We start from the raw sequence: 24,421 nt of genomic DNA, 5'->3' as shown, positions 1-24,421 counted from the left end.
GTCATACAGTTGTCATGCTCTCTGTCTTTCAGGCTGTTCCTCCAAGTCATTCAAGCTGTACTCTCCAAAGGAGCCCCCCAACGGCAGCTCCTTCCCCCCGTTCCACCCCGGCACCATGCTGGACAGAGACCTGGGGTCAGTAGGATGCACACACACCTGACCCGTTGTTGCATTCTGTGTGTCATTTATGTAGTGCGTGTGTGTGTGTCTTTCTGAGTCGGGGTGAGCGGTTAGCTCCTCCCCCGAGATGGATTGTTACAGGAAGCCCTGCTAGCTCGTCCAGATCTCAGGGTGATGTGTGTGTGTGTGTGTGTGTTTGGGGGGGGGGGGTACATGTCTAGGCTAACTGTCTCATCTGGTTCTTACAGATAACAGGCAACAGTTACAATTCACATTTTGTGTGTATTAATCTAGATGTTTCCTTGACAGTTTGTTTTCTCTCTCTGCAGCCCAACCCCCATGTACCCCCCCTCATACCTGGAGCCTGGAATAGGGTAAGACTTACAGTTTCTAGTCTGGATGTTTCTGGTCTAGATATCACAGACCTGCATCCATTTCTGCTACCTTCTGCGTTTTTAGTGGATTGAAATATGTGCCTGTACTCAGTTTAGGTTCCAGTAGATTTTACTGTTGAAGTGGGAAGTTTACATACACTGAGGTTGGAGTCATTAAAACTGGTTTTTCAACCACAAATTTCTTGTTAACAAACTATAGTTTTGGCAAGTCGGTTAGGACATCTACTTTGTGGATGACACAAGTAATTTGTCCAACAATTGTTTACAGACAGATTATTTCACTTATAATTCACTGTATCACAATTCCAGTGGGTCAGAAGTTTACATACACTAAGTTGACTATGCCTTTAAACAGCTTGGAAAATTCCAGAAAATGATGTCATGGCTTTAGAAGCTTCTGATAGGCTAATTGACATAATTTGAGTCAATAGGAGGTGTACCTGTGGATGTATTTGAAGGCCTACCTTCAAACTCAGTGCCTCTTTGCTTGACATCATGGGGAAATCAAAGACCATCAAGACCTCAGAAAAATAATTGTAGACCTCCACAAGTCTGGTTCATCCTTGGGAGCAATTTCCAACCGCCTGAAGGTACCACGTTCATCTGTACAAACAATAGTACACAAGTATAAACACCATGGGACCACACAGCCGTCATACCGCTCAGGAAGGAGATGCATTCTGTCTCCTAGAGATGAACGTACTTTGGTGTGAAAAGTGCAAATCAATCCCAGAACAACAGCAAAGGACCTTGTGAAGATGCTGGAGGAAACAGGTCCAAAAGTATCTATATCCACAGTAAAACAAGTCCTATATCGACATAACCTGAAAGGCCGCTCAGCAAGGAAGAAGCCACTGTTCCAAAACTGCCATATAAAAGCCAGACTACGGTTTGCAACTGCACATGGGGACAAAGATTGTATGTCCTCTGGTCTGATGAAACAAATAGAACTGTTTGGCCATAATGACCATCGTTATGTTTGGAGGAAAAAGGGGGAGGCTTGCAAGCCGAAGAACCCCATCTCAATCGTAAAGCACGGGGGTGGCAGCATCATGTTGTGGGGGTGCTTTGCTGCAGGAGGGACTGGTGCATGTCACAAAATAGATGGCATCATGAGGAGGAAAATTATGTGGATATATTGAAGCTACATCTAAAGCTTGGTCACAAATGGGTCTTCCAAATGGACAATGATCCCAAGCATACTTCCAAAGTTGTGGCAAAATGGCTTAAGGACAACAAAGTCAAGGTATTGGAGTGACCATCACAAAGCCCTGACCTCAAACCTATAGAGAATTTGTGGGCAGAACTGAAAAAGCGTGTGTGAGCAAGGAGGCCTACAAACCTGACTCCGTTACACCAGCTATGTCAGGAGGAATGGGACAATATTCACCCAACTTATTGTGGGAAGCTTGTGGAAGGCTACCCAAACGTTTGACCCAAGTGAAACAATTTAAAGGCAATGCTACCAAATACTAATTGAGTGCATGTAAACGTCTGACCCACTGGGAATGTGATGAAAGAAATAAAAGCTGAAATAAATAATTCTCTCTACTATTATTCTGACATTTCACATTCTTAAAATAAAGTGGTGATCCTAACTGACCTAAAACAGAGAATTCTTACTAGGATAAATGTCAGGAATTGTGAAAAACTGAGTTTAAATGTATTTGGCTAAGGTGTATGTAAACTTCCGACTTCAACTGTATATTTGGTGCGGTTAAAGCCAGTTTTCTATAAGAGGCGCCGTTACTTCGGCCCAAGTCCATCTAACCTTTCCTGTCTGTCTCAGGAGACACACACCATACGGGAACCAGACAGACTACAGGATATTTGAGCTCAACAAACGACTACAGAACTGGACGGAGGTAGAATGGAGCTGAACGCTTAACTTCATCTCTCTGCCCGTCTGTCTGTCTGCCCGTCTGTCTGTCTGCCCGTCTATCTGTCTGCCCGTCTATCTGTCTGCCCGTCTATCTGTCTGCCCGTCTATCTGTCTGCACCTCTGTCTGTATGTCTGTCTGCCCGTTTATCTGTCTGCACGTCTGTCTGTTTGCACGTCTGTCTGTCTGCACGTCTGTCTGTCTGTCTGCCCGTCTTCCTGTCTGCATGTCTGTCTGTCTGCATGTCTATCTGTCTGCCCGTCTGTCTGCCCGTTTGTCTGTCTGCCCGTTTGTCTGTCTGCCCGTCTGTCTGTCTGTCCGTCTGTCTGCACATCTGTCTGTCTACCTGTCTGTCTGCCCGTCTGTCTGTCTGCCCGTCTGTCTGTCTGCCCGTCTGTCGGTCTGCCCGTCTGTCTGTCTGCCCGTCTGTCTGTCTGCCCGTCTGCATGTCTGTCTGCCCGTCTATCTGTCAGCACGTCTGCATGTCTGTCTGTCTGCACGTCTGTCTGTCTGCCCGTCTGTCTGTCTGCCCGCCTGTCTGTCTGCCCGTCTATCTGTCTGCCCGTCTATCTGTCTGCACGTCTGTCTGTCTGCCCGCCTGTCTGTCTGCACGTCTGTCTGCCTGTCTGTCTATCATTCTTCTTCCCCTCGTTCTCACGTCATTTTACTAAGACTACCATACTGAATACTGTGCTAACTCCCCCTCTCCTCTCTCCAGCACTGTGATAATCTGTGGTAGGATGCATTCACTACAGAGTTATTTTTTTTAGTACCTACTAGGCTGATTTTAACATGTTGCTAACTATTCCCCTCTCTCTCCTTTCTCCATATCTCTCTCTCTCCCTCTCCCTATCCCTCTCTCTCTCCCTCTCCCTATCCCTCTCTCTCTCTTTCTCTCCCTCTCCCTCTCTCTCTCCCCTCTCCCTATCCCTCTCTCTCTCTTTCTCTCCCTCTCCCTATCCCTCTCTCTCTCTCCCTCTCCCTCTCCCTCTCTCCCTCTCTCTCTCTTTCTCTCCCTCTCCCTATCCCTCTCTCTCTCTCCCTCTCCCTATCCCTCTCTCTCTCTTTCTCTCCCTCTCCCTATCCCTCTCTCTCTCCCTCTCCCTATCCCTCTCTCTCTCTCTCCCTCTCCCTATCCCTCTCTCTCTCTCCCTCTCCCTATCCCTCTCTCTCTCTCTCTCTCTCTCCCTATCCCTCTCTCTCTCCCCTCTCCCTATCCCTCTCTCTCTCTCTCTCTCTCCCTATCCCTATCCCTCTCTCTCTCTCCCTCTCCCTATCCCTCTCTCTCTCTCCCCTCTCTCCTCTCTCTCTCCCTCTCCCTATCCCTCTCTCTCTCTCCCTCTCCCTATCCCTCTCTCTCTCTCTCTCCCTATCCCTATCCCTCTCTCTCTCTTTCTCTCCTCTCTCTAGGAATGTGATAATCTGTGGTGGGATGCATTCACTACAGAGTTCTTTGAGGACGATGCCATGTTGACCATAACCTTCTGTCTGGAGGATGGGCCCAAGAGATACAGTAAGAACACACACACACACACACACACAGAGACGGACACAGAGACAGTTGTTGTTGTTTTCTCTGCGTCCTGTTATTAGATTCAAATGTTTTAGGTCACATGACTAACAGGGAAATGCTTCATAGACAACAGGTGTAGACTACCAGGGAAATGCTTCATAGACAACAGGTGTAGACTACCAGGGAAATGCTTCATAGACAACAGGTGTAGACTAACAGGGAAATGCTTCATAGACAACAGGTGTAGACTAACAGGGAAATTATTTCCAACACTGCATAGTTAGAGATGAAAGAAAAAAATATTGAAATTGTGACACGAGGAAGAAATCCACAGTGAAAATAACATGGTTATGTACAGGAAGTACCAGTACTGAGTTGTTGTGCAGGGATATGAGGTAATAACATGGTTATATACAGTGAGTACCAGTACTGAGTCAATGTGCAGGGATATGAGGTAATAACATGGTTATATACAGTGAGTACCAGTACTGAGTCATTGTGCAGGGCTATGAGATAATAACATGGTTATATACAGTGAGTACCAGTACTGAGCCAATGTGCAGGGATATGAGGTAATAACATGGTTATATACTGTGAGTACCCGTACTGAGTCATTGTGTAGGGATATGAGGTAATAACATGGTTATATACAGTGAGTACCAGTACTGAGTCATTGTGCAGGGCTATGAGGTAATAACATGGTTATATACAGTGAGTACCCGTACTGAGTCATTGTGCAGGAATATGAGGTAATTGAGGTAGCTATATACTGTACATATAGGTAGGGCTGAAGTGACTCGGCAACAGGATAGATAACAGACAGTAGCAGCAGCTTTGGTAGCGAGTATGAAAGTGTGCTGTGTGTGTGTGTTTGGGTGAGTGTGTGTGTGGGAATATATAGTGTGTGTTGGAGTGGAAGTATGTGTGGTGTCATTATGCGTGTGTGTGTGTGTGTGTTTGGGTGAGTGTGTGTGTGTGTGTGTGTGTGTGTGTGTTTGATTGGGTGAGTGAGTGTGTGTGTGTGTTTGTTGGGGTGAGTGTGTGTGCATAGTCAATGCAAAAGAGTTAGTGCCAAAAAGTCATGATTGTAGTCTGTTTTGTAATGAATACGGCCAGTTTCCTGGACACAGACGAAGCCTGGATCCTCCGTTGATCTGGCTGATTGGTTCAGGACCAGGGATAATGTGTGTCTGGGAAACCACCCTATGAGACTCTGTTGTTGTGTACTTACGCTCCACTGTTCTTCTGCTTCCTGTCTCCTCCTCCTCCTCCGCAGCGATTGGCCGGACGTTGATCCCGCGGTACTTCCGGAGTATATTCGAGGGGGGCGCCACCGACCTCTACTACGTGTTGAAGCACCCCAAAGAGTCCTTCCACAACAACTTCGTCTCGCTGGACTGTGACCAGTGTACCATGGTTACGCAGAACGGAAAACCCATGTTCACACAGGTGTGTGTGTGTGTGTGTGTGCGCGTAGGCTATGTCTTTCCTGCGGACACCATTGTAAACATGAGGGAGATTCCTAACATCAAAATCTGCATTTATAACTCAACTGAAGGAGTTCAGTGCATCTTCTATGTGAAAGTCTACACATGTAAGTCATGCTAGGATTCGGCACATAGTTGCTGGTGAATTGCTATCTTTGCGCGCAACAAATATTCGGAACATAACTTTCGTGATCTCCTTTTGTAGAAAGTGCAACGCTGACCTCTGACCCCTCTAGGTGTGTGTGGAGGGTCGTCTGTACCTGGAGTTCATGTTTGACGACATGATGAGGATCAAGACGTGGCACTTCAGCATCCGACAGCACCGTGAACTGATACCACGCAGTATACTGGCCATGCACGTGAGTTAAACACATTCACCTGTTGTCTAATAGCGATGGGAGACAGATCAATACATGGTGACCTCTCGCACCCCTGACCTCTCGCACCCCTGACCTCTCGCACCCCTGACCTCTCGCACCCCTGACCTCTCGCACCCTGACCTCTCGCACCCCTGACCTCTCGCACCCCTGACCTCTCGCACCCCTGACCTCTCGCACACCTGACCTCTCGCACCCCTGACCTCTCGCACCCCTGACCTCTCGAACCCCTGACCTCTCGGACCCCTGACCTCTCGGAACCCTGACTTCTCGGAACCCTGACTTCTCGGAACCCTGACCTCTCGGAACCCTGACCTCTCGGACCCCTGACCTCTTCAACCCCTGACCTCTCGCACCCCTGACCTCTCGCACCCCTGACCTCTCGCACCCCTGACCTCTCGCACCCCTGACCTCTCGGACCCCTGACCTCTCGGACCCCTGACCTCTCGGACCCCTGACGACTCGGACCCCTGATCTCTCAAACCTCTGACCTCTAACCCTACAGGCCCAGGACCCCAGATGTTAGACCAGCTGTCTAAGAACATCACCAGATGTGGACTGTCGAACTCCACCCTCAACTACCTCCGAGTGAGTACACACAAATATCAACAACAACAAATGCAGATCCCTACCTCCCAGGAGTACACACAAACATCAACAACAACACATAGATCACTACCTCCCAGTGAGTACACACAAACATCAACAACAACAACACATAGATCACTACCTCCCAGTGAGTACACACAAACATCAACAACACATAGATCACTACCTCCCAGTGAGTACACAAAAAACATCAACAACAACAACGTAGAACCCTACCTCTCAGTGAGTACACACAAACATCAACAACAACAAACGTAGAACCCTACCTCTCAGTGAGTACACACAAACATCAACAACAACAACACATAGATCACTACCTCCCAGTGAGTACACACAAACATCAACAACAACATAAATGACTGTGAGGTTAAAGTGCAAACAAACTGTCAGCGTTCATTTAAGGGTATGTTCATCCATATCGGGTGAACCGTCTAGAAATTACAGCACTTTTTCTACGTAGTAGTAGTAGTTTAACATAGTACTAATATGTATAGTGGTAGTTTAACATAGTACTGATAGGTAGGGTAGTACATAGTACTGATAGGTATAGTAGTAGTTTAACATAGTACTGATAGGTAGGGTAGTACATAGTACTGATAGGTATAGTAGTAGTTTAACATAGTACTGATAGGTAGGGTAGTAGTTTTAACATAGTACTGATAGGTATAGTAGTAGTTTAATATAGTACTGATAGGTAGGGTAGTAGTTTTAACATAGTACTGATAGGTATAGTAGTAGTTTAATATAGTACTGATAGGTAGGGTAGTACATAGTACTGATAGGTATAGTAGTAGTTTAACATAGTACTGATAGGTATAGTAGTAGTTTAACATAGTACTGATAGGTAGGGTAGTAGTTTTAACATAGTACTGATAGGTATAGTAGTAGTTTAATATAGTACTGATAGGTAGGGTAGTACATAGTACTGATAGGTAGGGTAGTACATAGTACTGATAGGTATAGTAGTAGTTTAACATAGTACTGATAGGTAGGGTAGTAGTTTTAACATAGTACTGATAGGTATAGTAGTAGTTTAATATAGTACTGATAGGTAGGGTAGTAGTTTTAACATAGTACTAATATGTATAGTGGTAGTTTAACATAGTACTGATAGGTAGGGTAGTAGTTTTAACATAGTACTGATAGGTATAGTAGTAGTTTAATATAGTACTGATAGGTAGGGTAGTACATAGTACTGATAGGTAGGGTAGTACATAGTACTGATAGGTATAGTAGTAGTTTAACATAGTACTGATAGGTAGGGTAGTACATAGTACTGATAGGTAGGGTAGTACATAGTACTGATAGGTAGGGTAGTACATAGTACTGATAGGTATAGTAGTAGTTTAACATAGTACTGATAGGTAGGGTAGTACATAGTACTGATAGGTAGGGTAGTACATAGTACTGATAGGTAGGGTAGTACATAGTACTGATAGGTAGGGTAGTAGTTTAACATAGTACTGATAGGTAGGGTAGTAGTTTAACATAGTACTGATAGGTATAGTAGTAGTTTAACATAGTACTGATAGGTAGGGTAGTACATAGTACTGATAGGTATAGTAGTAGTTTAACATAGTACTGATAGGTAGGGTAGTACATAGTACTGATAGGTATAGTAGTAGTTTAATATAGTACTGATAGGTAGGGTAGTACATAGTACTGATAGGTAGGGTAGTACATAGTACTGATAGGTAGGGTAGTACATAGTACTGATAGGTAGGGTAGTACATAGTACTGATAGGTAGGGTAGTACATAGTACTGATAGGTAGGGTAGTAGTTTAACATAGTACTGATAGGTAGGGTAGTAGTTTAACATAGTACTGATAGGTATAGTAGTAGTTTAACATAGTACTGATAGGTAGGGTAGTTTAACATAGTACTGATAGGTAGGGTAGTACATAGTACTGATAGGTATAGTAGTAGTTTAATATAGTACTGATAGGTAGGGTAGTACATAGTACTGATAGGTAGGGTAGTACATAGTACTGATAGGTAGGGTAGTACATAGTACTGATAGGTATAGTAGTAGTTTAACATAGTACTGATAGGTATAGTAGTAGTTTAACATAGTACTGATAGGTAGGGTAGTACATAGTACTGATAGGTAGGGTAGTACATAGTACTGATAGGTATAGTAGTAGTTTAACATAGTACTGATAGGTAGGGTAGTAGTTTAACATAGTACTGATAGGTAGGGTAGTACATAGTACTGATAGGTAGGGTAGTACATAGTACTGATAGGTATAGTAGAAGTTTAACATAGTACTGATAGGTATAGTAGTAGTTTAACATAGTACTGATAGGTAGGGTAGTACATAGTACTGATAGGTAGGGTAGTACATAGTACTGATAGGTAGGGTAGTACATAGTACTGATAGGTATAGTAGTAGTTTAACAGTACTGATAGGTAGGGTAGTACATAGTACTGATAGGTAGGGTAGTAGTTTAACATAGTACTGATAGGTATAGTAGTAGTTTAACATAGTACTGATAGGTAGGGTAGTACATAGTACTGATAGGTAGGGTAGTACATAGTACTGATAGGTAGGGTAGTACATAGTACTGATAGGTATAGTAGTAGTTTAACAGTACTGATAGGTAGGGTAGTACATAGTACTGATAGGTATAGTAGTAGTTTAACATAGTACTGATAGGTAGGGTAGTAGTTTTAACATAGTACTGATAGGTATAGTAGTAGTTTAATATAGTACTGATAGGTAGGGTAGTACATAGTACTGATAGGTAGGGTAGTACATAGTACTGATAGGTATAGTAGTAGTTTAACATAGTACTGATAGGTAGGGTAGTAGTTTTAACATAGTACTGATAGGTATAGTAGTAGTTTAATATAGTACTGATAGGTAGGGTAGTAGTTTTAACATAGTACTAATATGTATAGTGGTAGTTTAACATAGTACTGATAGGTAGGGTAGTAGTTTTAACATAGTACTGATAGGTATAGTAGTAGTTTAATATAGTACTGATAGGTAGGGTAGTACATAGTACTGATAGGTAGGGTAGTACATAGTACTGATAGGTATAGTAGTAGTTTAACATAGTACTGATAGGTAGGGTAGTACATAGTACTGATAGGTAGGTAGTACATAGTACTGATAGGTAGGGTAGTACATAGTACTGATAGGTATAGTAGTAGTTTAACATAGTACTGATAGGTAGGGTAGTACATAGTACTGATAGGTAGGGTAGTACATAGTACTGATAGGTAGGGTAGTACATAGTACTGATAGGTAGGGTAGTACATAGTACTGATAGGTATAGTAGTAGTTTAACATAGTACTGATAGGTAGGGTAGTACATAGTACTGATAGGTAGGGTAGTACATAGTACTGATAGGTAGGGTAGTACATAGTACTGATAGGTAGGGTAGTACATAGTACTGATAGGTAGGGTAGTAGTTTAACATAGTACTGATAGGTAGGGTAGTAGTTTAACATAGTACTGATAGGTAGGGTAGTACATAGTACTGATAGGTATAGTAGTAGTTTAACATAGTACTGATAGGTAGGGTAGTACATAGTACTGATAGGTATAGTAGTAGTTTAATATAGTACTGATAGGTAGGGTAGTACATAGTACTGATAGGTAGGGTAGTACATAGTACTGATAGGTAGGGTAGTACATAGTACTGATAGGTAGGGTAGTACATAGTACTGATAGGTAGGGTAGTAGTTTAACATAGTACTGATAGGTAGGGTAGTAGTTTAACATAGTACTGATAGGTATAGTAGTAGTTTAACATAGTACTGATAGGTAGGGTAGTTTAACATAGTACTGATAGGTAGGGTAGTACATAGTACTGATAGGTATAGTAGTAGTTTAATATAGTACTGATAGGTAGGGTAGTACATAGTACTGATAGGTAGGGTAGTACATAGTACTGATAGGTATAGTAGTAGTTTAACATAGTACTGATAGGTATAGTAGTAGTTTAACATAGTACTGATAGGTAGGGTAGTACATAGTACTGATAGGTAGGGTAGTACATAGTACTGATAGGTATAGTAGTAGTTTAACATAGTACTGATAGGTAGGGTAGTAGTTTAACATAGTACTGATAGGTAGGGTAGTACATAGTACTGATAGGTAGGGTAGTACATAGTACTGATAGGTATAGTAGAAGTTTAACATAGTACTGATAGGTATAGTAGTAGTTTAACATAGTACTGATAGGTAGGGTAGTACATAGTACTGATAGGTAGGGTAGTACATAGTACTGATAGGTAGGGTAGTACATAGTACTGATAGGTATAGTAGTAGTTTAACAGTACTGATAGGTAGGGTAGTACATAGTACTGATAGGTAGGGTAGTAGTTAAACTACTACTATACCTATCAGTACTATGAAACTAGGTACCTATCAGTACTATGTTAAACTACATACCTATCAGTACTGATAGGTAGGGTATCAGTACTATAGTACCATATCAGTACTATGTATAGGTCAGTACTATGTTAAACTACTACTATACCTATCAGTACTATGTTAAACATAGTACTGATAGGTAGGGTAGTACATAGTACTGATAGGTAGGGTAGTACATAGTACTGATAGGTAGGGTAGTACATCGTACTGATAGGTAGGGTAGTAGTTTAACATAGTACTGATAGGTAGGGTAGTAGTTTAACATAGTACTGATAGGTATAGTAGTAGTTTAACATAGTACTGATAGGTAGGGTAGTACATAGTACTGATAGGTAGGGTAGTACATAGTACTGATAGGTAGGGTAGTACATAGTACTGATAGGTATAGTAGTAGTTTAACATAGTACTGATAGGTAGGGTAGTACATAGTACTGATAGGTAGGGTAGTACATAGTACTGATAGGTAGGGTAGTACATAGTACTGATAGGTAGGGTAGTAGTTTAACATAGTACTGATAGGTAGGGTAGTAGTTTAACATAGTACTGATAGGTATAGTAGTAGTTTAACATAGTACTGATAGGTAGGGTAGTACATAGTACTGATAGGTATAGTAGTAGTTTAACATAGTACTGATAGGTAGGGTAGTACATAGTACTGATAGGTATAGTAGTAGTTTAATATAGTACTGATAGGTAGGGTAGTACATAGTACTGATAGGTAGGGTAGTACATAGTACTGATAGGTAGGGTAGTACATAGTACTGATAGGTAGGGTAGTACATAGTACTGATAGGTAGGGTAGTACATAGTACTGATAGGTAGGGTAGTACATAGTACTGATAGGTAGGGTAGTAGTTTAACATAGTACTGATAGGTAGGGTAGTAGTTTAACATAGTACTGATAGGTATAGTAGTAGTTTAACATAGTACTGATAGGTAGGGTAGTTTAACATAGTACTGATAGGTAGGGTAGTACATAGTACTGATAGGTATAGTAGTAGTTTAATATAGTACTGATAGGTAGGGTAGTACATAGTACTGATAGGTAGGGTAGTACATAGTACTATAGGTAGGGTAGTACATAGTACTGATAGGTATAGTAGTAGTTTAACATAGTACTGATAGGTATAGTAGTAGTTTAACATAGTACTGATAGGTAGGGTAGTACATAGTACTGATAGGTAGGGTAGTACATAGTACTGATAGGTATAGTAGTAGTTTAACATAGTACTGATAGGTAGGGTAGTAGTTTAACATAGTACTGATAGGTAGGGTAGTACATAGTACTGATAGGTAGGGTAGTACATAGTACTGATAGGTATAGTAGAAGTTTAACATAGTACTGATAGGTATAGTAGTAGTTTAACATAGTACTGATAGGTAGGGTAGTACATAGTACTGATAGGTAGGGTAGTACATAGTACTGATAGGTAGGGTAGTACATAGTACTGATAGGTATAGTAGTAGTTTAACAGTACTGATAGGTAGGGTAGTACATAGTACTGATAGGTAGGGTAGTAGTTAAACTACTACTATACCTATCAGTACTATGTTAAACTACTACCCTACCTATCAGTACTATGTTAAACTACTACCCTACCTATCAGTTATAACATATCAGTACTATGATACCCTACCTATCAGTACTATAGTACTACCCTACCTATCAGTACTATGTTAAACTACTACTATACCTATCAGTACTATGTTAAACATAGTACTGATAGGTAGGGTAGTACATAGTACTGATAGGTAGGGTAGTACATAGTACTGATAGGTAGGGTAGTACATAGTACTGATAGGTAGGGTAGTAGTTTAACATAGTACTGATAGGTAGGGTAGTAGTTTAACATAGTACTGATAGGTATAGTAGTAGTTTAACATAGTACTGATAGGTAGGGTAGTTTAACATAGTACTGATAGGTAGGGTAGTATATAGTACTGATAGGTATAGTAGTAGTTTAATATAGTACTGATAGGTAGGGTAGTACATAGTACTGATAGGTAGGGTAGTATATAGTACTGATAGGTAGGGTAGTACATAGTACTGATAGGTATAGTAGTAGTTTAACATAGTACTGATAGGTAGGGTAGTAGTTTAACATAGTACTGATAGGTAGGGTAGTACATAGTACTGATAGGTATAGTAGAAGTTTAACATAGTACTGATAGGTATAGTAGTAGTTTAACATAGTACTGATAGGTAGGGTAGTACATAGTACTGATAGGTAGGGTAGTACATAGTACTGATAGGTAGGGTAGTACATAGTACTGATAGGTATAGTAGTAGTTTAACAGTACTGATAGGTAGGGTAGTACATAGTACTGATAGGTAGGGTAGTAGTTTAACATAGTACTGATAGGTATAGTAGTAGTTTAACATAGTACTGATAGGTAGGGTAGTACATAGTACTGATAGGTAGGGTAGTACATAGTACTGATAGGTAGGGTAGTACATAGTACTGATAGGTATAGTAGTAGTTTAACAGTACTGATAGGTAGGGTAGTACATAGTACTGATAGGTAGGGTAGTACATAGTACTGATAGGTAGGGTAGTACATAGTACTGATAGGTATAGTAGTAGTTTAACATAGTACTGATAGGTAGGGTAGTACATAGTACTGATAGGTATAGTAGTAGTTTAACATAGTACTGATAGGTAGGGTAGTACATAGCACTGATAGGTAGGGTAGTACATAGTACTGATAGGTATAGTAGTAGTTTAACATAGTACTGATAGGTAGGGTAGTACATTGTACTGATAGGTATAGTAGTAGTTTAACATAGTACTGATAGGTAGGGTAGTACATAGTACTGATAGGTAGGGTAGTACATAGTACTGATAGGTATAGTAGTACATAGTACTGATAGGTATAGTAGTAGTTTAACATAGTACTGATAGGTAGGGTAGTAGTTTAACATAGTACTGATAGGTAGGGTAGTACATAGTACTGATAGGTAGGGTAGTACATAGTACTGATAGGTAGGGTAGTAGTTTAACATAGTACTGATAGGTAGGGTAGTACATAGTACTGATAGGTATAGTAGTAGTTTAACATAGTACTGATAGGTATAGTGGTAGTTTAACATAGTACTGATAGGTAGGGTAGTACATAGTACTGATAGGTAGGGTAGTACATAGTACTGATAGGTAGGGTAGTACATAGTACTGATAGGTAGGGTAGTAGTTTAACATAGTACTGATAGGTAGGGTAGTAGTTTAACATAGTACTGATAGGTAGGGTAGTAGTTTAACATAGTACTGATAGGTATAGTAGTAGTTTAACATAGTACTGATAGGTAGGGTAGTTTAACATAGTACTGATAGGTAGGGTAGTACATAGTACTGATAGGTATAGTAGTAGTTTAATATAGTACTGATAGGTAGGGTAGTACATAGTACTGATAGGTAGGGTAGTACATAGTACTGATAGGTAGGGTAGTACATAGTACTGATAGGTATAGTAGTAGTTTAACATAGTACTGATAGGTAGGGTAGTAGTTTAACATAGTACTGATAGGTAGGGTAGTACATAGTACTGATAGGTATAGTAGAAGTTTAACATAGTACTGATAGGTATAGTAGTAGTTTAACATAGTACTGATAGGTAGGGTAGTACATAGTACTGATAGGTAGGGTAGTACATAGTACTGATAGGTAGGGTAGTACATAGTACTGATAGGTATAGTAGTAGTTTAACAGTACTGATAGGTAGGGTAGTACATTGTACTGATAGGTATAGTAGTAGTTTAACATAGTACTGATAGGTAGGGTAGTACATAGTACTGATAGGTAGGGTAGTACATAGTACTGATAGGTAGGGTAGTACATAGTACTGATAGGTATAGTAGTAGTTTAACATAGTACTGATAGGAATAGTAGTAGATTAACATAGTACTGATAGGTAGGGTAGTACATAGTACTGATAGGTAGGGTAGTACATAGTACTGATAGGTAGGGTAGTACATAGTACTGATAGGTATAGTAGTAGTTTAACAGTACTGATAGGTATAGGGTAGTACATAGTACTGATAGGTAGGGTAGTACATAGTACTGATAGGTAGGGTAGTACATAGTACTGATAGGTATAGTAGTAGTTTAACATAGTACTGATAGGTAGGGTAGTACATAGTAGTGATAGGTATAGTAGTAGTTTAACATAGTACTGATAGGTAGGGTAGTACATAGTACTGATAGGTAGGGTAGTACATAGTACTGATAGGTATAGTAGTAGTTTAACATAGTACTGATAGGTAGGGTAGTACATTGTACTGATAGGTATAGTAGTAGTTTAACATAGTACTGATAGGTAGGGTAGTACATAGTACTGATAGGTAGGGTAGCACATAGTACTGATAGGTATAGTAGTACATAGTACTGATAGGTATAGTAGTAGTTTAACATAGTACTGATAGGTAGGGTAGTAGTTTAACATAGTACTGATAGGTAGGGTAGTACATAGTACTGATAGGTAGGGTAGTACATAGTACTGATAGGTAGGTAGTAGTTTAACATAGTACTGATAGGTAGGGTAGTACATAGTACTGATAGGTATAGTAGTAGTTTAACATAGTACTGATAGGTATAGTGGTAGTTTAACATAGTACTGATAGGTAGGGTAGTACATAGTACTGATAGGTAGGGTAGTACATAGTACTGATAGGTATAGTAGTACATAGTACTGATAGGTAGGGTAGTAGTTTAACACAGTACTGATAGGTAGGGTAGTACAGTACTGATAGGTAGGGTTAGTTTAACACAGTACTGATAGGTAGGGTAGTACACAGTACTGATAGGTAGGGTAGTACATAGTACTGATAGGTAGGGTAGTACACAGTACTGATAGGTATAGTAGTAGTTTAACACAGTACTGATAGGTAGGGTAGTACACAGTACTGATAGGTATAGTAGTAGTTTAACATAGTACTGATAGGTAGGGTAGTACACAGTACTGATAGGTATAGTAGTAGTTTAACATAGTACTGATAGGTAGGGTAGTACATAGTACTGATAGGTAGGGTAGTACACAGTACTGATAGGTAGGGTAGTACATAGTACTGATAGGTAGGGTAGTAGTTTAACATAGTACTGATAGGTAGGGTAGTACACAGTACTGATAGGTAGGGTAGTACACAGTACTGATAGGTAGGGTAGTACATAGTACTGATAGGTAGGGTAGTACATAGTACTGATAGGTAGGGTAGTACACAGTACTGATAGGTATAGTAGTAGTTTAACACAGTACTGATAGGTAGGGTAGTACACAGTACTGATAGGTATAGTAGTAGTTTAACATAGTACTGATAGGTAGGGTAGTAGTTTAACATAGTACTGATAGGTAGGGTATACATAGTACTGATAGGTAGGGTAGTACATAGTACTGATAGGTAGGGTAGTACATAGTACTGAAAGGTAGGGTAGTACACAGTACTGATAGGTAGGGTAGTACATAGTACTGATAGGTAGGGTAGTACATAGTACTGATAGGTAGGGTAGTAGTTTAACATAGTACTGATAGGTAGGGTAGTACATAGTACTGATAGGTATAGTAGTAGTTTAACATAGTACTGATAGGTATAGTGGTAGTTTAACATAGTACTGATAGGTAGGGTAGTACATAGTACTGATAGGTAGGGTAGTACATAGTACTGATAGGTAGGGTAGTACATAGTACTGATAGGTAGGGTAGTACATAGTACTGATAGGTAGGGTAGTAGTTTAACATAGTACTGATAGGTAGGGTAGTAGTTTAACATAGTACTGATAGGTAGGGTAGTTTAACATAGTACTGATAGGTAGGGTAGTACATAGTACTGATAGGTATAGTAGTAGTTTAATATAGTACTGATAGGTAGGGTAGTACATAGTACTGATAGGTAGGTAGTACATAGTACTGATAGGTAGGGTAGTACATAGTACTGATAGGTATAGTAGTAGTTTAACCTGGTACTGATAGGTAGGGTAGTAGTTTAACATAGTACTGATAGGTAGGGTAGTACATAGTACTGATAGGTATAGTAGAAGTTTAACATAGTACTGATAGGTATAGTAGTAGTTTAACATAGTACTGATAGGTAGGGTAGTACATAGTACTGATAGGTAGGGTAGTACATAGTACTGATAGGTAGGGTAGTACATAGTACTGATAGGTATAGTAGTAGTTTAACAGTACTGATAGGTAGGGTAGTACATAGTACTGATAGGTAGGGTAGTAGTTTAACATAGTACTGATAGGTATAGTAGTAGTTTAACATAGTACTGATAGGTAGGGTAGTACATAGTACTGATAGGTAGGGTAGTACATAGTACTGATAGGTAGGGTAGTACATAGTACTGATAGGTATAGTAGTAGTTTAACAGTACTGATAGGTAGGGTAGTACATAGTACTGATAGGTAGGGTAGTACATAGTACTGATAGGTAGGGTAGTACATAGTACTGATAGGTATAGTAGTAGTTTAACATAGTACTGATAGGTAGGGTAGTACATAGTACTGATAGGTATAGTAGTAGTTTAACATAGTACTGATAGGTAGGGTAGTACATAGTACTGATAGGTAGGGTAGTACATAGTACTGATAGGTATAGTAGTAGTTTAACATAGTACTGATAGGCAGGGTAGTACATTGTACTGATAGGTATAGTAGTAGTTTAACATAGTACTGATAGGTAGGGTAGTACATAGTACTGATAGGTAGGGTAGTACATAGTACTGATAGGTATAGTAGTACATAGTACTGATAGGTATAGTAGTAGTTTAACATAGTACTGATAGGTAGGGTAGTAGTTTAACATAGTACTGATAGGTAGGGTAGTACATAGTACTGATAGGTAGGGTAGTACATAGTACTGATAGGTAGGGTAGTAGTTTAACATAGTACTGATAGGTAGGGTAGTACATAGTACTGATAGGTATAGTAGTAGTTTAACATAGTACTGATAGGTATAGTGGTAGTTTAACATAGTACTGATAGGTAGGGTAGTACATAGTACTGATAGGTAGGGTAGTACATAGTACTGATAGGTATAGTAGTACATAGTACTGATAGGTAGGGTAGTAGTTTAACACAGTACTGATAGGTAGGGTAGTACACAGTACTGATAGGTAGGGTAGTAGTTTAACACAGTACTGATAGGTAGGTAGTACACAGTACTGATAGGTAGGGTAGTACATAGTACTGATAGGTAGGGTAGTACACAGTACTGATAGGTATAGTAGTAGTTTAACACAGTACTGATAGGTAGGGTAGTACACAGTACTGATAGGTATAGTAGTAGTTTAACATAGTACTGATAGGTAGGGTAGTACACAGTACTGATAGGTATAGTAGTAGTTTAACATAGTACTGATAGGTAGGGTAGTACATAGTACTGATAGGTGGGTAGTACACAGTACTGATAGGTAGGGTAGTACATAGTACTGATAGGTAGGGTAGTAGTTTAACATAGTACTGATAGGTAGGGTAGTACACAGTACTGATAGGTAGGGTAGTACACAGTACTGATAGGTAGGGTAGTACATAGTACTGATAGGTAGGGTAGTACATAGTACTGATAGGTAGGGTAGTACACAGTACTGATAGGTATAGTAGTAGTTTAACACAGTACTGATAGGTAGGGTAGTACACAGTACTGATAGGTATAGTAGTAGTTTAACATAGTACTGATAGGTAGGGTAGTAGTTTAACATAGTACTGATAGGTAGGGTAGTACATAGTACTGAAAGGTAGGGTAGTACACAGTACTGATAGGTAGGGTAGTACATAGTACTGATAGGTAGGGTAGTACATAGTACTGATAGGTAGGGTAGTAGTTTAACACAGTACTGATAGGTAGGGTAGTAGTTTAACATAGTACTGATAGGTAGGGTAGTAGTTTAACACAGTACTGATAGGTAGGGTAGTACATAGTACTGATAGGTATAGTAGTAGTTTAACATAGTACTGATAGGTAGGGTAGTACATAGTACTGATAGGTAGGGTAGTAGTTTAACATAGTACTGATAGGTATAGTAGTAGATTAACATAGTACTGATAGGTAGGGTAGTACATAGTACTGATAGGTAGGGTAGTACATAGTACTGATAGGTAGGGTAGTAGTTTAACATAGTACTGATAGGTATAGTAGTAGTTTAACATAGTACTGATAGGTAGGGTAGTACATAGTACTGATAGGTAGGGTAGTAGTTTAACATAGTACTGATAGGTATAGTAGTAGTTTAACATAGTACTGATAGGTAGGGTAGTACATAGTACTGATAGGTATAGTAGTAGTTTAACATAGTACTGATAGGTATAGTAGTAGTTTAACATAGTACTGATAGGTATAGTAGTAGTTTAACATAGTACTGATAGGTATAGTAGTAGTTTAACATAGTACTGATAGGTAGGGTAGTAGTTTAACATAGTACTGATAGGTATAGTAGTAGTTTAATATTGTCCCCTGATATTGCCATACAGCTTCCACCTAACAAACCTTTCATATCCAGGGGGAGTTTCTGGACGGGCCTAAAAACTAGAGTACACCATTTGACTGAAGTCCACTGTGAAGGACATGCTATCGTGTGAAGAGAGAGTCTTGTCTTTCGTGTCATGAATAATTCACACCTGGTGGTAATTTCCACTACACAAAGAATGGTTGTCTTGTCTCTCTGTCATCTCAAGTCTCCCTCCCTCCCTCCGTCATGTGTCTCTCCTGTAGCTGTGTGTGATTCTGGAGCCCATGCAGGAGCTGATGTCCAGACACAAGACCTACAGCCTCAGCCCCAGGGACTGTCTCAAGACCTGCCTCTTCCAGAAGTGGCAACGCATGGTGGCCCCGCCAGGTACACACACACAACGTGCAGGCACACACACACACACAACGTGTAGGCGCACACACACACACACACACACACACACACACACACAACGTGCAGACACACACACACACACACAACGTGCAGGCACACACACACACACACAACGTGCAGGCACACACACACACACACAACGTGCAGGCGCACACACACACACACACAACGTGCAGACGAACACACACACACAACGTGCAGGCGAACACACACAGGCAGACAGAAGGTGCACCAGATGCGTGAACGCGTGGACACACACACACTCCTCCTCCCTAACACCAAGCTCTCCCTCTCTCCCCCCTTTCCCCCAGAGGAGCCGGAGAGGCAGGCTCCCAGTAAGCACACACACGCGCGCACATACACACAACCTCTCACACACACATCAAGATTGGGTTCCGGTTCCAAGACTGCACACACCTCTTCACCTCCGTCCTAACTCTCTCTCCCGCTCTCCTCTCTCCTCCCCAACTCTACCCCCTCCTCCTCTCCTCTCTACCCCCATCCTCTCCTCTCTACACCCTCCTCCTCTCCTCTCTACACCCTCCTCCTCTCCTCTCTACCCCCTCTCCCTCTCTACCCCCCTCCTCTCCACCCCTCCCTCTCTACCCCCCTCCTCTCCTCTCTACCCCCCTCTCCTCTCTACCCCCCTCTCCTCTCTACCCCTCCTCTCTACCCCCCCTCCTCTCCTCTCTACCCCCTCCTCTCCTCTCTACCCCCCTCCTCCTCTACCCCCTCTCATCTCTATCCCCCTCCTCTCCCTCTACCCCCTCCTCTCCTCTCTACCCCCCCTCCTCTCCTCTCTACCCCCCTCTCCTCTCTACCCCCCTCTCATCTCTATCCCCCCTCCTCTCCTCTCTACCCCCCCCTCTCCTCTACCCCCTCCTCTCCTCTCTACCCCCTCTCCCTCTCTACCCCCTCTCATCTCTATCCCCCCTCTCCTCTCCACCCCTCCCCCTCTCTACCCCCCCTCCTCTCCTCTCTACCCCCCCTCTCATCTCTACCCCCCTCCTCTCCTCTCTACCCCCCCTCTCATCTCTATCCCCCCTCCTCTCCTCTCTACCCCCCCCTCCTCTCCTCTCACCCCCCTCCTCTCCTCTCTACCCCCCCTCCTCTCTACCCCCCTCTCATCTCTATCCCCCCTCTCCTCTCCTCCCACCCTCCCCCTCTCTACCCCCCTCCTCTCCTCTCTACCCCCTCTCATCTCTACCCCCCTCCTCTCCTCTCTACCCCCCTCCTCTCTACCCCCCTCTCCTCTCTACCCTCCCTCTACCCCCCTCCTCCTCTCTCACCCCCTCCTCTCCTCTCTACCCCCCCTCTCCTCTCTACCCCCTCTCATCTCTATCCCCCCTCCTCTCCTCTCACCCCCCCTCCTCTCCTCTCTACCCCCTCTCATCTCTACCCCCCTCCTCTCCTCTCTACCCCCCTCTCATCTCTATCCCCCTCCTCTCCTCTCTACCCCCTCCTCTCCTCTCTACTCCCCCTCTCCTCTCTACCCCCCTCTCTATCCCCCCTCTCCCTCCCCCTCCTCTCCTCTCCCCCTCCTCTCATTTCTACCCCCTCCTCTCATCTCTACCCCCTCCTCTCCTCTCTACCCCCCCTCCCTCTCTACCCCCCCTCTCATCTCTATCCCCCCTCTCCCTCTCTACCCCCTCCTATCCTCTCTACCCCCCTCCTCCTCTCTACCCCCCCTCTCATCTCTATCCCCCCTCCTCTCCCTCTCTACCCCCCTCCTCTCCTCTCACTCCCCCTCTCCTCTCTACCCCCTCTCATCTCTATCCCCCCTCCTCTCCTCTCTACCCCCCTCCTCCCTCTCTACCCCCTCCTCTCCTCTCTACCCCCTCCCTCCTACCCCCCTCTCATCTCTATCCCCCCCTCCTCTCCTCTCTACCCCCCCTCCTCTCCCTCTCTACCCCCCCTCCTCTCCTCTCTACCCCTCCCTCTCTACCCCCTCTCATCTCTATCCCCCCTCTCCTCTCCACCCCTCCCCCTCTACCCCCTCCTCTCCTCTACCCCCCTCTCATCTCTACCCCCCTCCTCTCCTCTCTACCCCCCCTCTCATCTCTATCCCCCCTCCTCTCCCCTACCCCCCCTCCTCTCCTCTCTACCCCCTCCTCTCCTCTCTACCCCCCTCTCCCTCTCACCCCCCTCTCATCTCTATCCCCCCTCCTCTCCCTCTCCTCTCCACCCCCCCCTCTCTACCCCCTCCTCTCCCAGTCTACCCCCCCTCTCATCTCTACCCCCTCCTCTCCTCTCTACCCCCCTCTCCTCTCTACCCCCCTCTCCCTCTACCCCCTCCTCTCTACCCCCCTCCTCTCCTCTCTACCCCTCCTCTCCTCTCTACCCCCCCTCTCCTCTCTACCCCCCTCATCTCTATCCCCCCTCCTCTCCTCTCTACCCCCTCCTCCCTCTCTACCCCCTCTCATCTCTACCCCCCTCCCCTCCTCTCTACCCCCCTCTCATCTCTATCCCCCCTCCTCTCCTCTCTACCCCCTCCTCTCCTCTCTACCCCCCCCTCTCTCTCTACCCCTCTCATCTCTATCCCCCCCTCTCCTCTCCTCCTCTCCTCTCTACCCCCTCCTCTCATTTCTACCCCCTCCTCTCATCTCTACCCCCCCTCCTCTCCTCTCTACCCCCTCCTCTCCCCTCTCTACCCCCTCTCATCTCTATCCCCCCTCTCCTCTCTACCCCCCTCCTATCCTCTCTACCCCCCTCTCCTCTCTACCCCCCTCTCATCTCTATCCCCCCTCCTCCCTCTACCCCCCTCTTTCTACCCCCCCTCCTCTCCTCTCTACCCCCCTCTCCTCTCTACCCCCTCCCTCTCTACCCCCCCCTCCCTCTCTACCCCCTCCCCTCTCTACCCCCCTCTCCTCTCTACCCCCTCTCTCCTCTCTACCCCCTCTCATCTCTATCCCCCTCTCCTCTCCACCCCTCCCCTCTCTACCCCCCTCCTCTCCTCTCTACCCCCTCCTCTCCTCTCTACCCCCCCCCTCTCCTCTACCCCCCTCCTCTCCTGACCCCCCTCTCATCTCTATCCCCCCTCTCCTCTCTACCCCTCCTCTCCCTCTCTACCCCCTCCCTCTCTACTGTCTCCTCTCTACCCCCTCTCATCTCTATCCCCCCCTCTCCTCTCCACCCTCCCCCTCTCTACCCCCCTCCTCCTCTCTACCCCCTCTCATCTCTACCCCCCTCCTCTCCCTCTCTACCCCCTCCCTCTCCTCTCTACCCCCCTCTCATCTCTATCCCCCCTCTCCTCTCTCTACCCCCCCTCCTCTCCCTCTCTACCCCCCCTCCTCCCCTCTCTCCCACCCCCTCCCCCTCCTCTCTACCCCCTCCTCTCCTCTCTACCCTCCTCTCCTCTCTACCCCCTCCTCTCCTCTCCTCTCTACCCTCCTCTCCTCTAGCTGAACCAGCCAGACAGGCCCCTAATAAGAGGAGGAAGCGTAAGATGTCAGGTGGCAGCACCATGAGTGCTGGAGGAGGAACCACCAACAACAACAACAAGAAGAAGAGTCCAGCGAGCAGCTTCCCCTGTCCAGCCAAGTACCAGTAAGTAGCAGTCACATCAATCACATGTGTTTTATCAAGCCCTTTTACATCAGCAGTCCCAGTGTGTTGCAGTTACGTGGTCGAAACCTCAAAGAGCAAGCAAAGCAGAAGCCAGACCACAGTGGCTAGGAAAACCTTCCTGTAAGGAAGAAACCTATCTTCTACACCCCTATCCTTGTCATGATGTTATCTCCCTCCCTTTAAGATGTGATGGTGGAGGAAAAGCCCACCCTGATAGGAGGGGAGCTAGCTTTGGTAGTAGTAGTAGTCATCTCCACCCCTATCTCTGTATGGTTATAATGGTTTCTTCCTCCCCCAAAGGACGTGATGGTGGTGGGAGAGCCCACCCTGATGGGGAGGGAGTTCGGGACGGAGGACGAGCGCCTGATCACGCGGCTGGAGAACCAACAGTTTGACGCGGCCAACGGCATCGATGACGAGGACAGCTTCAACAACAGCCCCGCGCTGGGCGCCAACTCTCCCTGGAACAACAAGGCCCCATCCAGCCAGGAGAGCAAGAGTGACAACCCTACGTCTCAGGCCTCACAGTAGAGGAGGGAGGGGAGGGGCTTCCATAGTCTTAAAGGGGTTTCCTCTCCTTGTGGGTGTGTGTCAATTGTCTGTAGTGGCTTCCTGACTGTTCTTATCTTTTTCTCTTAAAGGGGCAATCCGCAGTTGGAAAAATAACTCCGTGTCACCTCGACCTCCTGTTTTAGTAAAAAGCTGAGGGACGGGCCTGGAGAAGTGTAACCACTCTAAAATTCATAGACCGCTATGGGTACAAGGACTGACCATCCAAGATATAACAAAAATATATATATAGTTTGACGCATGTTTTGAGGCTCTACAGTTTTTCATGAGATGTACAGTGGGTACAGAGTAACCCACGTTGATGTTGTGGGTCGTGACGGGGTGCGTCAGTACAATGAAGCCCCTGAGACAGTTAAAGGTCATATAGTCCTCAAGAATCAACAGGTACATATCATTCATTTAGAAGTCCAAAAAATGGCTGTAGGGACTACGGATTGCCCCTTTTTATAATAGGGATCTTATCTTGGCCTGTGGAGTAGACGGAGGATCCCTCTGGTTGATGAGAGGTTTCCTTTCCCTGTCTACCTTCCTACATCAGTTCTGATAGGAGAACTTGGCCTGTGGAGTAGACGGAGGATCCCTCTGGTTGATAAGAGGTTTCCTTTCCCTGTCTACCTTCCTACATCAGTTCTGATAGGAGAACTTGGCCTGTGGAGTAGACGGA

General features: G+C 43.8%; 1 pseudogene; it reads left to right on the top strand.

Annotated features, from left to right (window-relative positions):
* On the top strand, positions 1-24,421 carry LOC135534117 (LIM domain-binding protein 1-like; annotated as a pseudogene).

The sequence above is a fragment of the Oncorhynchus masou genome, unplaced genomic scaffold (assembly GCF_036934945.1).
Source record: "Oncorhynchus masou masou isolate Uvic2021 unplaced genomic scaffold, UVic_Omas_1.1 unplaced_scaffold_3035, whole genome shotgun sequence".
Taxonomy (NCBI): Eukaryota; Metazoa; Chordata; class Actinopteri; order Salmoniformes; family Salmonidae; genus Oncorhynchus; species Oncorhynchus masou.
The sequence above is the reverse complement of the archived record's forward strand: the minus strand, read 5'-3'. Positions and strand labels throughout refer to the sequence as shown.